Here is a 14,176-nt window from a genome sequence, read left to right on the forward strand (position 1 = left end):
AGAGCATCTGCATTAAAATGAGAATCTGTATTTTTGTATCGAATATCATACTTTAGACCTTGTAAGAAAATTGCATAATGCTGCATTCTTGTAGCACTTAAAACTGGTAGACTTTTATCTGGTGCAAAAATCTGAACTAAAGGTTTATGATCCGTGTATAAAATGAAATTTCTAGCATATAGGTAATTGAAGAACTTTTTCACACCAAAAATAATGCTGTATGCCTCTTTATCTATTTGAGAGTAGTTTTGCTGTGTAAGGGTTAACATTTGAGAAGCAAATTGTATCGGTCTTTCTGTACCGTCTGGAAAAATATGGGACAGTACTGCACCAACACCATAAGGGGATGCATCAGTTGCAAGGACTAATGGCAAATTTGGGTCGTAGTGACACAAAACATTTTTAGAAGAAATAAGCCTTTTGGCTTTATCAAATGCCATTTGACAATCTCGGGACCATTCAAATTCAACATGATTTTTAAGTAGATTTGTTAAAGGTTTTAATATTGTAGAGGTATGTTGTAAAAAACGTCTGTAATAATTAACTAACCCACAAAAACTTCGGACTTGAGTTTTATTTTCTGGTATTGGAGCATTTACAATTGCATCTACTTTATCTGAGCTACTAGTAATACCAAATTTATTTATTTTGTATCCGCAGTATTCAATTTCGTCTTTTAAAAATTCACTTTTGTCTAAATTTATATGTAAATTATGTTCAGATAATTTTTGTAACACTTGTTCAAGTCTTTGTAAATGTATATCAGTATTTGGGGCAGTAATTCTTATATCATCTAGGAACACAGAAATACCATCGATTCCTTGTAACATTTGTTCCATTAAACGTTGCCATTTGGCAGGAGCACTTGCAATACCGAACATTAAACGGTTTGGGCGGTACAGACCTTTGTGAGTATTAAGTGTAAGTAAATGTTTCATTTCACTTTTTATAGGTAAATGCAAATAAGCTTTTGTAATGTCTATTTTTGAATACTTATCGCCCCCTGCTAACTGAGATAGAAGATCATCAGGGGTAGGTAAAGGATATTCGTCCACTTCAATACAGGGATTTAAAGTAATTTTAAAATCCCCACAAATGCGTATGTCCCCATTGTGTTTGACAACTGGGACAATTGGGGTTGCCCAATCTGAAAACTCTACTTTTTGTAAAACACCCTGATCAACTAACGACTCTAACTCAGCTTCCACTTTAGGACGTAATGCAAAAGCAACTGGGCGAGCCTTATGAAACCTTGCTATACTACCAGGTTTTAAATGAATTTCAGCTTCTAAACCTATTATTTCCCTAATTGACTTTTCAAACAAATGTTTGTATTTATCTAATAAACTTGAGACTTTAGAGTTCTCATGTGATATTGTATTTACCTCATGTAGTTTAATTCCAAGGGCACGTATCCATTCTCTTCCAACTGGTGATTGACCCTCACCATCCACCACGTACAACTTTAACATTTGCCTTATTCCCTGGTGCTCAACCTCCACTGGAGTTAACCCTAAAACATTTAAATGATTTTTACAGTATGTAGTTAATTTTACATCAGATTTCTGTAATTGTAGTGTAGAAAAATATGTGTCAAATACATTTTTGTTTACAATGGTAACAGCAGCACCTGAATCAATTTCATATTTTAAAATATTGTTGTTTACTCTTAAGTTTATAAAAAATTTGTCTTTTGAATTTACAGTACTAATCTTAAAAATTTCTTGAACTGAGCAAACTGAAGTTACTTGGTTAGACCAAGGTTTAACATTTTTTGATTTTAAACAAACTTTTTGAATGTGTCCAACTTTTTTACAAAAATTACAAGTTAAATGTTTTTTTGAACAAGAATTTGCTAAATGTGAAGGATCTCCACATCTATAACATACATTACTATTTGTGTTTGAAGAATTTGCAGCAGAGTTATTCTGAAATTGCATCCTATTATTATTTGCACTCCTTGCTTTTGTATTTAATATATTGACACTAGAATTATTATAATTTTGATTATGAAAAAATTGGTTACTGTCCTTTTCTGATGCCTCCATGCTTGTGGCAATCTCAACGGCTCTATCTAGGTCCAGTCCTTTTGATTCTAGAAGTCTAGCTTGTATTCTTTTCGATCGTAGGCCAAAAACAAATTGGTTTCTTATAGCACTTTTAAGATATGTAGAGAAATTGCAGTTAATTGACAACTTTTGTAGTGAATGAAGGTATTCTTGTATTGTTTCTCCTTCGGCTTGCCTTTTTGATTGGAATCTGAAGATTTCTGCAATTTCCAGGGGTGCAGGGTTGTAAAAATTATCCATTAAATTGACAATGTCGTCGTATGACTTGTCTTCCGGGACTTCTGGGGCTAACTTGTCGCATAGGGTGTCGTAGGCCTCAGAACCCATGTAGTGTAGTAGATAAGGTAATCTCATTTCGTCTGGAATTTTAAATACCTTGTAAGCACCTTCCAGCCTCTTTACCCACCTGGACCATTTGGTGACAGACTGGTTGAAAGATTCAACGGAAAATTGAAATGTAGATACTTGTGTAGACATAATTGGGGATGTAGTATAATAATAATGTAAATAACTGTACTTGAAGTTGAAGTAGCAATGGTAGTAGTCGTAATAATCTCTGTAGTAGTTGTTATTACCATCATATGTATCCCATCCTCGTCGCCAATTGTTGTGTATTTGGTATTTCTTACTTAAATAAGGTAATAATTAATAATACAACGTGGTTTTATATCATTAACCTTTATTGCCCAATAACTGACTAACTTCATTCCCTTGTGTCCGTGAGCGGTGTTGCCTACCTGTGTTGCCAAGTATATAACAGTAACAGTGACGTAGAAGTAGACAGAGGCGGCTTTGTACGAATTCGACCCTACTGTCCGGATTCACCCCGAGGTTTAGTAATCCACAATATTATTATTATTGTATTCGTATTCTTCTTCTTCTTAGGGTGCCTGTTGGTTCCGAACGTTGGAGATCATCCTGGCTATGATGACTTTGTTGGTTGCTATACGAACTAGCTGTGTTGAGGTCTTTCTATACCATGCTCTCAGATTAGCAAGCCAGGATATTCTTCTTCGTCCTAGGGCCCTTTTTCCTTCAATTTTACCTTGCAAAATGCATTGAAGTAGCTCGTATCTGCCTTGATTCGTATTCACTACACATTTATTTATCTACGTGCATTCATTCGCAACAAAAGCTTGAACTTGACTGAAAAGTATTGGCATTGTTGCGCCAAATTATAACGATATGCGCGCTGCATAGGAGAAACGCTTTTAGTCATGGACTTATGGTGTTTCTCCAATAAATCGCCAAATCATACCGCTGTAGATAGGTCACGAATGCACTGACTGAAAGTGTTTCTTTACAAAAATGTGTATTTACAGTTTAGAAGTCCATTTTAATGAAAAAACGATTTTGGTTAAATAATAACTTATGGGGTTTTACAAATAAGTGATTTATTTTGAAATGCCCTCTTATTTGGATACCTACGATCTGGTTATCGTTTCTGACAGCCTCTTGCTGCAAGTAAACAGTTCTTTTTACAGTTACCTCATATCTATACCATGTATATCAGTTCTTGCCTTTCAAAATTCATTGTTGACTGTTCTAAAATAATTCAGGAAAGTATCAAAACAATTTAATACAAAACTGATTTGTCAATTTGTGAAACATACCTTCCTAGCGACCTGGATTTTAATGATTTATGAATTTCTTTCGAATACCTTCTACAATAAAAATTACAATTTCATTATTTAATTTTTAAATTGTTTTTTGTGTGTTGTCAAGGCATAGGAAATAGTAGATAACCAAAGCAGGCAAGTATAGGGAAATCAATGTGTTAGAGAGCGAGAAGTACCTTTTAGGCTACGTCACATGTGTAAGAGTGAGAACGATATATTTATATACAGTGCATGGTCTGAAAGTTCTTTATGTTAACGTCACACGAATCCCGAGTGTCTGCTTCCGACGGGTTCTTGGTAACGAAATCACGTTTAGATGGTCAAGACAGGTACGATGAAGATGAATCGGCGATGATGACTTTCTTTGGGAAGCTTTCACTTCCGGGTTCCTTCGGGATATGTGGGTAAGGGACCCGGAATGTTATCAAAACTAAAATGTTCAGCTGGGTGAAGTGAACCGTCAAATAATCGTGGTGGGAGAGTTTACTTTTTCTTTTTTTTTAAAGAGTTTACTTTAACGAGCAGGTATTCTGGCGTTCGCCAGATAATTAGATCGATCCTCCATGTAGGTATGTATTGGCTACGGGTCTGGTCGGAGTTTGAAGTCGGTAAACTCTAAATGATACCTTTCAACTGTCAACACGTTGCAGATTTCTCACACTTCTGGTAAGAGGCGCGCGATATATTTGATCCACCCTCAATATACAAAATATGTTCTAAATCTCTAGTAATTTTAGCTCTTACATTAGGCATATATCACCTTCAACAGAATTATAGTCCAGTCAAGGATGATATGCGCCTGTATATATACATATATTTACCCTCGATATTGAATGACATTAGGGGTACTAAACACTTAATATCGGGACTGTTGTGCAATTTATATACCGAGTCGGTAATTACTAATACCACACTGAAACCAAAAATGTGCTTTTGCTCATGAGTTTCAGCTTCATGTAAAACATTCATCTATTAAATTTCAAACATTTCGGAATTGTATGTTTGATTTATATCTCTCAATAACAAGTTTTATGTTGGACAAGCTGCTGGTCATCGTCATGCTACAATATGTCGTTTTGCACTCTCTTATTTCAATTACCAATCCTCAGGATACAAGGTATGTGCTTTTTGGACGACCTATGGTTTAAAATGTCTAGAAAATGTGTGCTCGACACCACACATTTTCTAGATTTTAACACATTACTTTTATGTACAGAGCATAGTTTTTGTAGTGTTGGATTTGCTATGAACCAAAACCTACACTCATTGTAATTAATAAATTATAAAATATATTTTAATCAATATAGTTTTTGCTATTGTCACAGGAAGATTAGATGATTTTGTACAAAAAATTTTTGGTAAGATGGCAAAAAAGTAATCGTCATACTATATATGTTGTCGTTTTAAATTACATAGAGGTACAATATCTAAAAGAAAACCTATCACGAACTAAACACGTTTTTGGTGTCAGTGTAAATATGATTTATTACCGAAACAATCAACCATTTAGAGGTTTATTATAGTTTCCTGTTTATCATCATTCTGTCTATTAGAAACCAAATAGCAGTCATATTAGTATCAGTAAAATGTATATAGAAAAAAAAAATTAAATTAGCCCTTAGTTAGAGTGAAAAAGTGAGCACTTGATTGATCTCGCGAAAGATTAGGATGGGAGTTCTGATCAGAGTTCTCATAGTATTGACAAAAATAAATAACTGTTTTTACTGGAGATAATAATAAAATCATTCTTCTTTTAATAAAAATCGTTTTTGTCTCCTTGGAAGTCTTGGTGTTTACAATTTTTTATCCCTGTTTTTCATTTTTTCTAGTCTCATCAATTCTTAATGTGATTGACTGATTTTAGTATATCAACAAAAGCTGAATGAAAGCTGTAGTAAAGGTGCGTTCTGATGAGTCAAGTTTAGTTGACCAATTATATTTGATCAACAAAAGTTGAATGAAAACTCTAGTGAGCTAGTGAGAACCTGTATTTCAATAGAATTGATCAACTTTTTGGCTGATCAAGAAAAGTTTGATCCAGTCAAACTTTTATCGTTCAAGTGATGAATCACCACGAATTGTTCCCAAGTTAAAAGCTTGTCTTGAAATGTGTGAACTGGGCAATCAACATTTGTTGACTCTGAAAGCTGCTGCGCTGCACATGCGTTTCTGTTATTTCAGTGTTTTAATCTTATGACTATCGATATCAATCTTCAGCAATTTCAAACAGATGGAGGGAGAATATTTATCATATTTCATTTCAAATCATTCATACTACAGACAACAATGCAGCAGAATTCTCAGAACTCATCTGATATAATTGCTACAGCTGTAGCAGGTCTCATAGACTTAAGAAAATACTTTTTTATTAGTTACTTTGGTTAAAAAATTACGTAACACACCGTAAATTGCTGTACATGCTGCCGTGTAATGAATAAGCTAATTTTCTTCGGACATTCTTAAATGGTGTCTATACTCTTCTTTATATTCTAACGCTAGCCCCTTGAGCAATGTTTCTATTTCTTGTTAGACTCCACTGTCTCACCCAAAACATTGTTTTTTATGATTTTTGTTTATATTATTAACAAATCTTGTCAGTTCTTAAAGAAAAACTGCAACAATTTGTACACATTCACGCAGAACATTACTTACTTACTTACTCCGTGGCGTTACAACCCTTCGAGGGTTTTAGTCGACTCAACAACATGCTTCCACTGTTTTCTGTCTTGAGCAACCTCCATCCAATTCTCCACGCCCATAGTGCTTAGGTCTCCTGCTATATTATCTCGCCACCGGAGACGAGGGCGTCCGCGTGGTCTCCTTCCAGTTGGGACTTCCTCCCACACCAGTCTTACTGTTCGTTCATCAGAATGTCTTCTGAGGTGTCCTGCCCATTGGAGTCTTAAGGACTTTATTTCTTTTATGATGTTGGCGTCTGGGTAAAGTTCTTCGAGCTCTTTGTTAGTTCTTATCCTATATTGTCCTGATGCTTCATCCAGCACAGGGCCAAAGATCTTCCTTAGGATTTTTCTTTCCCAAACACATAGTCTCTCTTCGTTTGCCTTTGTTATCGTCCACATTTCGCTTCCATACATCACAACGGGTCGTATGATTGTTTTATAGTCCTGTATCTTCGTACTTCTTGTTAGTTGTTTCGATTTTATAAGGTTTTGGAGGGCAAAAAGACATCTGTTGCCGGCCTGGACCTTGTTGTTTATTTCTTGTAATCCGTTATTGTCCTCAGTTATTGTTGTTCCAAGATACTTGAATTCTCTAACGCGCTCAAAGTTAAAGTCATCGATGGTGATGTTCTGACCGATTCTGTCTCTGCTTTGGTTATTGCGGCTCATATACATATATTTCGTCTTGTGTTCGTTGTTTTGGAGCCTCATCTTCTCTGCTTCCTTCTCGAACCTCACGAAAGTCTCCTTCATCCTTAATCGTGTGTTTCCTATTAGATCGATATCGTCTGCAAATGCCAGTAGTAAGTTTGGTCCTTCTCGATGAAATACTGTATTCGGTTTTTCGATTCTTGCACTTCTGATTATGTGTTCCAGAGCTAAGTTGAAGAGTTGTGATGAAAGTGCATCTCCCTGTTTTAGTTCATTGTTTATTTAAAATGTCTCCGAGTATTGTTGTCCAACTCTCACCTTACATCGTAACCGTTCCATACACATCCGTATCAACCTGACTAATTTTTTTGGAAAGCCAAGTTCCTGCATCGCTGTCCACAGTCTGGCCCTGCATAATCTATCAAATGCTTGTTTAGAATCTATGAACATCTGATGAAGCTCACGATCAAACTCCCAGCATTTTTCCATTATCCGTTTTATTGTGAATATCTGGTCAATGGTAGAGCGGCCCGGTCTAAATCAGCATTGATAATCTCCAACGATTCCTTCTGTGTATGTTTTGGTTCTTTCCATTCATCTGGTATTGTTTCTTCTCGCCAAATGTCTTGAATTAGTTTCCATATAGAACTGTATAACGCTTCTCCTCCATGTTTTAAGCACTCTGCGGGTATACCATCGCTACCTGGTGTCTTATTATTTTTAAGTTTTTTAATTGCCTGTATTACTTCTTCGTATGTCGGGTATTGGTCTTCTATTTCAGCTGTATGTACCTCTATGTTTGATGTATTTCTTCTAGATTGGTCGTTCAATAGTTTATAGAAGTATTCCTTCCAGGTTTTTAGGATGCCCTTGTCAGAACTTTGTCAGAACCTTGTCAGAACGCAGAATGTTGTTCGACGCCATTTTTAGATTGACCCGTCGATTCAATTTTAATTGAAATATGTGAACAATAATGAACTTAAGTTGCTTTCAACTTTTGTTGATCAACTAAAATTGGTCAACTAAACTTGACTCATGAGAACGCGCCTCAAGAACGAACGCCTATTTCAATAGAGGTAATCGACTTGGTAGATTGTGATCAAGAAAATTTTAATCCAGTCAAATTTTTGTCTTTTAAGTTTTGAGTCATCACGATTGGCTTTGAAGTTGAAAATTGTGTTAAAACAAAGATTTTTTACATGGGATTAAACCACAGTTAATTGTAATGAAAATTACACTTTTTATTTTGTGTTGACTTTTGGATTGCCAATCCGGAAATTAAAAAAAATATATTGAAATAAACATTGTGAAAATGATCTTTAACCTATAAATCTTTATGATTGACGAAAGGGGAGAGTACAAATTTGACAGTTGATTTATTGGGTCTCAGTCTTTTAGGCATCAGTCATATTTATGTGTTGTGTTACCTTCCGGTTGATATGTAATTCTGACCTTTCTGTGATTGTTCTAGTTTATTATAGATGATCTGACTTTGATCTGCTGTTAACTCGTTAGTGTTGGTATATTCTTATAGGTAACTCCTTCTTTCAGTATTGCTAACCGGATTTTAATGCATTCCATTGATGTGTTTTCTACACAATTCATTTAGTAGGATGAGCGATGGTTATTCGATTTTTCTCTTTTTACTATCTGTTAATTGTCTCTTTGGACTCTGGACTCTATGTTCAAAGTGTGTGTTTTTAATGTAAGAATAATGCTGATTTATCCTAACACTTAGTGGTCTTGAAGTTTCTCCCAGAGAAAAGTTGTTGCATTCGCAAGTTATTTTGCAAAAGCAGTTTTTTATCTTTCTTGTGTGTTGAGCTTGGTTTTAGATATAGTTGTGAAGATATTTTCTTGTGACATATTAATACGAACTACTTTTTTAATGGAAATAACCCACTATTTTACTTTAAAATAAGATTATTTTAAAAATAAACGTATTTTAAAATAAAATTGTGGGTCACTCCCAATAAAAATAGTAAATTGGTATTAAATAGAACAGATCTCAGTATATTGGTTGTTTTTCAATTTATTTTTTTTTGGGTTTGTGGGCCTGTTTGTACACAATATTCGTTGTAAATTCTTCCATGAATATATCTGCTAATATTGGAGATATTGAAGAGCTCATGGTTAAGCAAAGGTCCATTTAGGTAAGGCATGTCTAATTTCCGAAGATATTTTTTTCATAGTTTCCTTGTTGACATTTAGAATAGTTCTATGATCTGTTCTGGGGTTGCGTATGGTGAATGTGTAAATATTTGTATAGAATGTTTGTATTTCGTTAATTATTTTCTGTTACCATATCCTGCTGTTGGTCTTTAATTTTAGTTATTTTTTATTTCCATTTACTTAATTTTTATCTCACTACTTTTATATTTTTATTGTTTTCGACGGTCTATAATATTTGTTGTGTTTTATGAACCCTTACGGCTGACAGCAAACGAGGAACGGGACACAGTCTTTGGAAGTCATATCTTTAAATATTTTGACAGCTTTTTGACTGATGCCTTGGCTAAAGCCAAGCCAAGAAGAACTAAAATTATTATATACAAAATACAAACATGGAGCCTAACGCAGGAGGATGAAAGACTTTTGGGAATATTCAAGCGTGCATCTCCTCCAACATAAGTAGAGAACCAAACTGGAATGTTTCTTGAAAAACTGAACTTAGCAATACTTTGCTATGTCGACGTAAGTTTGTATGTTTAATAGGTAGAGAACGAGGTGTGTTATGTTAGAAGAGAGTTATAATTGTATCTGTGTGTTAACTAAGAGGTATGGTATCGTTGTGTTAACTGGGGAGAACTATATCATTGTAGGTTATTGCGGGCTAGCTAACTCGTTTACCTGTAGGCAGGTAAACGAGTTTTTATAGTGATTTTTACGCGAAAGAGAATTTTATGACCTTTTTATAGCTTTTTGGTTTTGTAAATTCGGAAAGCAATAAAATGTTTTACGACCGACTATTAAAAACTCCCTTTTAGTGAGAATTTGTAAAATAAGTCCATGAATATGACAGGTGCCCAGAAATATATTTTTTAAATTGGTTTTTTTGTTGCTTTTTAGAACGATAAAAGAGGCTCTGACCTGGTTTTAATGTCGCCTTAGGGTCTTTGTATAAATAATATTGCTTGAAAATACGTAGTGGAAACCACTTATTACCTAAAATTGTGTTTGTTTTAAAAGATTATAAAAAAACGCTGAGATCCGTCGACTTTTATATATAAATGTGCGCTTTTTAAACATCAATTTAAATGTATAGGGTGATTCACGCAAGCCTAACATAGTCCATGAGCATACCTCCTCTTTGATGTCTGCTTGCCAGTCCAAAATGTCCAATATACGAGGGTCGACATAAGTCAGGCAACAAATTTGCATTAAGAGAAGAAATGCATCGTCAAAATAAATTTAATAAAGAAGTTACAAAAGGGATTCGAAAAACGGTTACTGTAAGTGTTCAAATTTGATGCCCTGTTTCATTCATTTAGTGCAACGTTTCGCAAGATTTCCAATCAAATCAATACAATTGCAGTTCGAAGATCGAGAAGGGTGCGTGACCCTCTTGCAAAAACGCGATCCTTGAGAAGGCTCCACAGGAAGAAATCACAGGATCTCAGGTCACGTGACCGACTCAATGATTCCTCGTCTGCCTATCGATTTTTCAAAATGAAAATTAAGGTACTCCGGCATACATGCCGCGTAGTGCAGCGAATCTCCATATTGCATGAAATGACGGATGTCCGCGAGTATTAGATCGTTTTACATTTGCGCACGTAAATCTTTGAGCATTTCCAGATAACTTTGACCCTTCATGTTACCCTCAAAAAAGTACGGACCCAAATGAATCAATCAATGATTGACCGTACAGTTCAGCCTGAAGGTTACTTCATCTGACCACAAAATGGAACGCTGGACCTGCGGATCACCCTGACTCCATCCGAGATACCACTCGCAAAATTCCAATCTGCGATCGAAATCATCCTAGTGAAGTGCGTGGAGGAGATGCGGACGGTAAATTCAACAGGGCATGCGTTTCAGCATTCGTCGTAAAGAACGATTGGATATTTGAAGTTTTCCCGATAACCGCTCTGCAGATTGGTTCGGCTGCTCAACAAAGGCCAGCGTCACTGTTTCCATATTCTCTTTAGTCGTTACAGATACCGGTCGTCCAGAACGCGGCACGTCGGCAACAGAGCCCGTTTTTAAGAATTTCTGGCACTTCTTCCACACTGTTGAAGGATTTTCACACTGTTGTAGCGGCGAGTTCGGAAATTATTATTCAAATTCGGTAAACATAGTTTCGTAATCCGCATTCGTCGGAATATAAAAAAAACTCTTGACGTGTGAACTTGTATCAGTTATTCATTCTGAAAACGCGTCTACTCGACGACCACGTGCTATCATGACACCGACACAACTGTCTGAAGCATGAACTTGCTTTGTTTTAATCTTTTTCGACAGCGTTGCCAGACTTATGAGCGTTGCTAGACTTATGACCGTTGCCAGACTTATGACTGTTGACAGACGTATGCCGATTTTTCGAGAGCGTTGCATGACTTATGCCGACCCTGTATTTGTTGGTTTTATTTCCGTTCTTTCATATTTCTGTTACGTATTTCGTATTTATAACTTGATCTTCGAAATCTTCTTGTTTATGCATATTGAAAGTGTCGTGTTTAGCATCTAGATCTTCTATTTTTTGACGTTGTCGTGATAAACGTTTTGCCAGTTTTATTTTGTTTTTTATTTCTTGTATATTTGTCTGTACTGAGTGCCGCTTTTTTTCCTATGTCTTTCCTCCATCAAGTCCAAGATCACTTCCGTTACTCAAATTTTAATCTTTCCTATAATGGCTTATTCTTTAAAATATATTTTCCCTCTTGTTTTACTTTTTTATTTTTACACAATATTTAGCTTTTGCTTCGTTTCTTTCTTCTATATTTACTTATGCAACGTGGTAAAAGTTCTTATTTTTATGCTGAGTTACAGTTTTCATTTGCATTAAACATGTTTTTCCAAGAAACACCAAGAAATTTTTAAGTAACTGAAAAAATATCATTTTTTGAGGTATGTACATCTCTTATTTTGAACTGTTGTAGAAATAGTGTAATTAAGTCTGTTTAGGATGAAGACCTGGACATTACCTTAAAAAATGATACTATGACGTCTCAATAATGTTGTATTACTATTTATTAAAATCAAAGATCAGTTCAAAATTAATGACAACTGACAAAATTGTTATACATTTCAGTTTTTCAAGGGATCACTACTCTCCGCTAACTAAGGGTTAACAATGATAGTTACTCATATCTTGTATAAACATTAAATCGACAATTAGGTTCAAAAATATCTTTGAATATATTTATATATTCATATATTTATATATGAATATATATTTTTATAAATATATTTATATATTAAATATATCTGTGAATACTAAAGTCTCTTTATTTATCGTATGAGAGCGTTTAAAAATATATTTTAAGAAAGTTATAAGGTTATTTATCTATGACAGAGCCGATTCGTCCTTTTCTTTGGTCCTTTACATTGGAATATTACCGTGGTAATATTCCAATGCCGATCGCCCCAAGTGATAAAAGGGGAAAACATGGAAACCACCACAGACTTGACTACGAAATTATAAGTAAAGTACGCGGACACATCAACTCATTCAAGAGACGGACCAGCCATTATAGTCTGCACGACTCAACCAAGCTGTATCTACCAGAAGAATTAAACGTAAAAAAATGTATAGGATGTTTTTAGAGGACAACAAAGACGTGACAGTATCTTATGAAACATAGCGGAGTATATTCTGCACAGATTTTAATATAAGTTTTGGTTATTAACGCACAGATACTTGTAGTGTATGTGATGAATATCAAATTAAAGTTAAAGCATTAGACGTTGAAAAAAAAAGGTACAAATCTTCCGAATCGCTCAGCATCCCTTGATCGTGAGATTCACAAATCACATGTAGAAAACAAAATACATAAACTAAAGTAGGCACTTTCTATGACAGAAAACGACAGTCTCGAATTAACAGTAGAAATAACGCAAATTTTTCAGAATCTAACTGCATAGATTACGGAAACAATTTTCCAGTACCTAATATTCAAACTAATGATGCCTAGTATAAAAGGCAACTTTCTGAATACGTATTTAATATTCATGTACTGGCTACATCACAAAGTATCTTCTACATGTATTTAGAAATAGTGGGGAAGAGAGGTAGTGATGACGTTTGTTCTCTTGTTCACCACTTCGTGTACAATATTATGCGACGAAATACAAAACACCTTTTGTGACTCTTGCAGTGGCCAAAACAAAAATTTTACAATGTTTCGGTTCCTTCATCATTTAGTGCATGTAGAAAAAAAGTTGGAATCTGTAATGATCAATGATGACATTTCCAGTTAGAGGGCACTCATACTTAGAGTGCGATAAAAATATGGGACTTATCAAATCTGCAACTAGGACAGAGGTTCCTGACGATTGGATTGAGGTAGTTAAGGATGCTCGTCAAACACCGACGCCATTTGAGGTAATTAAAGTTGACCATTCATTTTTTCGAAGTTATACATCCCATCTTGATACGATATATGCCAAGAAATCAACATTTCCATCACGACCGATAAAAGAACTAAAAATTACTAATTCAAACACTAACATCTACTTCCGTTCAACATACGATGGAGTGTGGGAACAGGCCTCTATCGCTGGAAGAAACACAAGACGCACAAAGAATATACTTGGTACTGAATTCATACTACCAGGAACTGTCTTCCCACATTACGCTTTCCTCGGATTTTGCCTTGCATAATAAGGTGTAATAATGCGTATTTTTGCCCTCTCATCACATCTCTAAGTACTCAAGTTTTCGTCTTTTGATAGTTAATAGTAACAAATGGAAAGGACATTTATCTTGAAATTATTTGTTTTTTAAATATTAAAATATTATTAAATATAATATGAGCTGCTCAGAGCCAAATTGATCTAGCTCTGGGTCCAACAAATGAAAATTTCGGCTTACTTTGAAATACTGTTCTTTTTTTTATAATTGTATTGTTTAATGACAACAATGAGGTTATTTAACTTATATAGCGAACACATCATGAGACTTGTTCTAGAGGAATGAAAAGGAATCATTTTA

This window comes from Diabrotica undecimpunctata, chromosome 9 (genome assembly GCF_040954645.1).
Source record: "Diabrotica undecimpunctata isolate CICGRU chromosome 9, icDiaUnde3, whole genome shotgun sequence".
NCBI classification, from domain to species: Eukaryota; Metazoa; Arthropoda; class Insecta; order Coleoptera; family Chrysomelidae; genus Diabrotica; species Diabrotica undecimpunctata.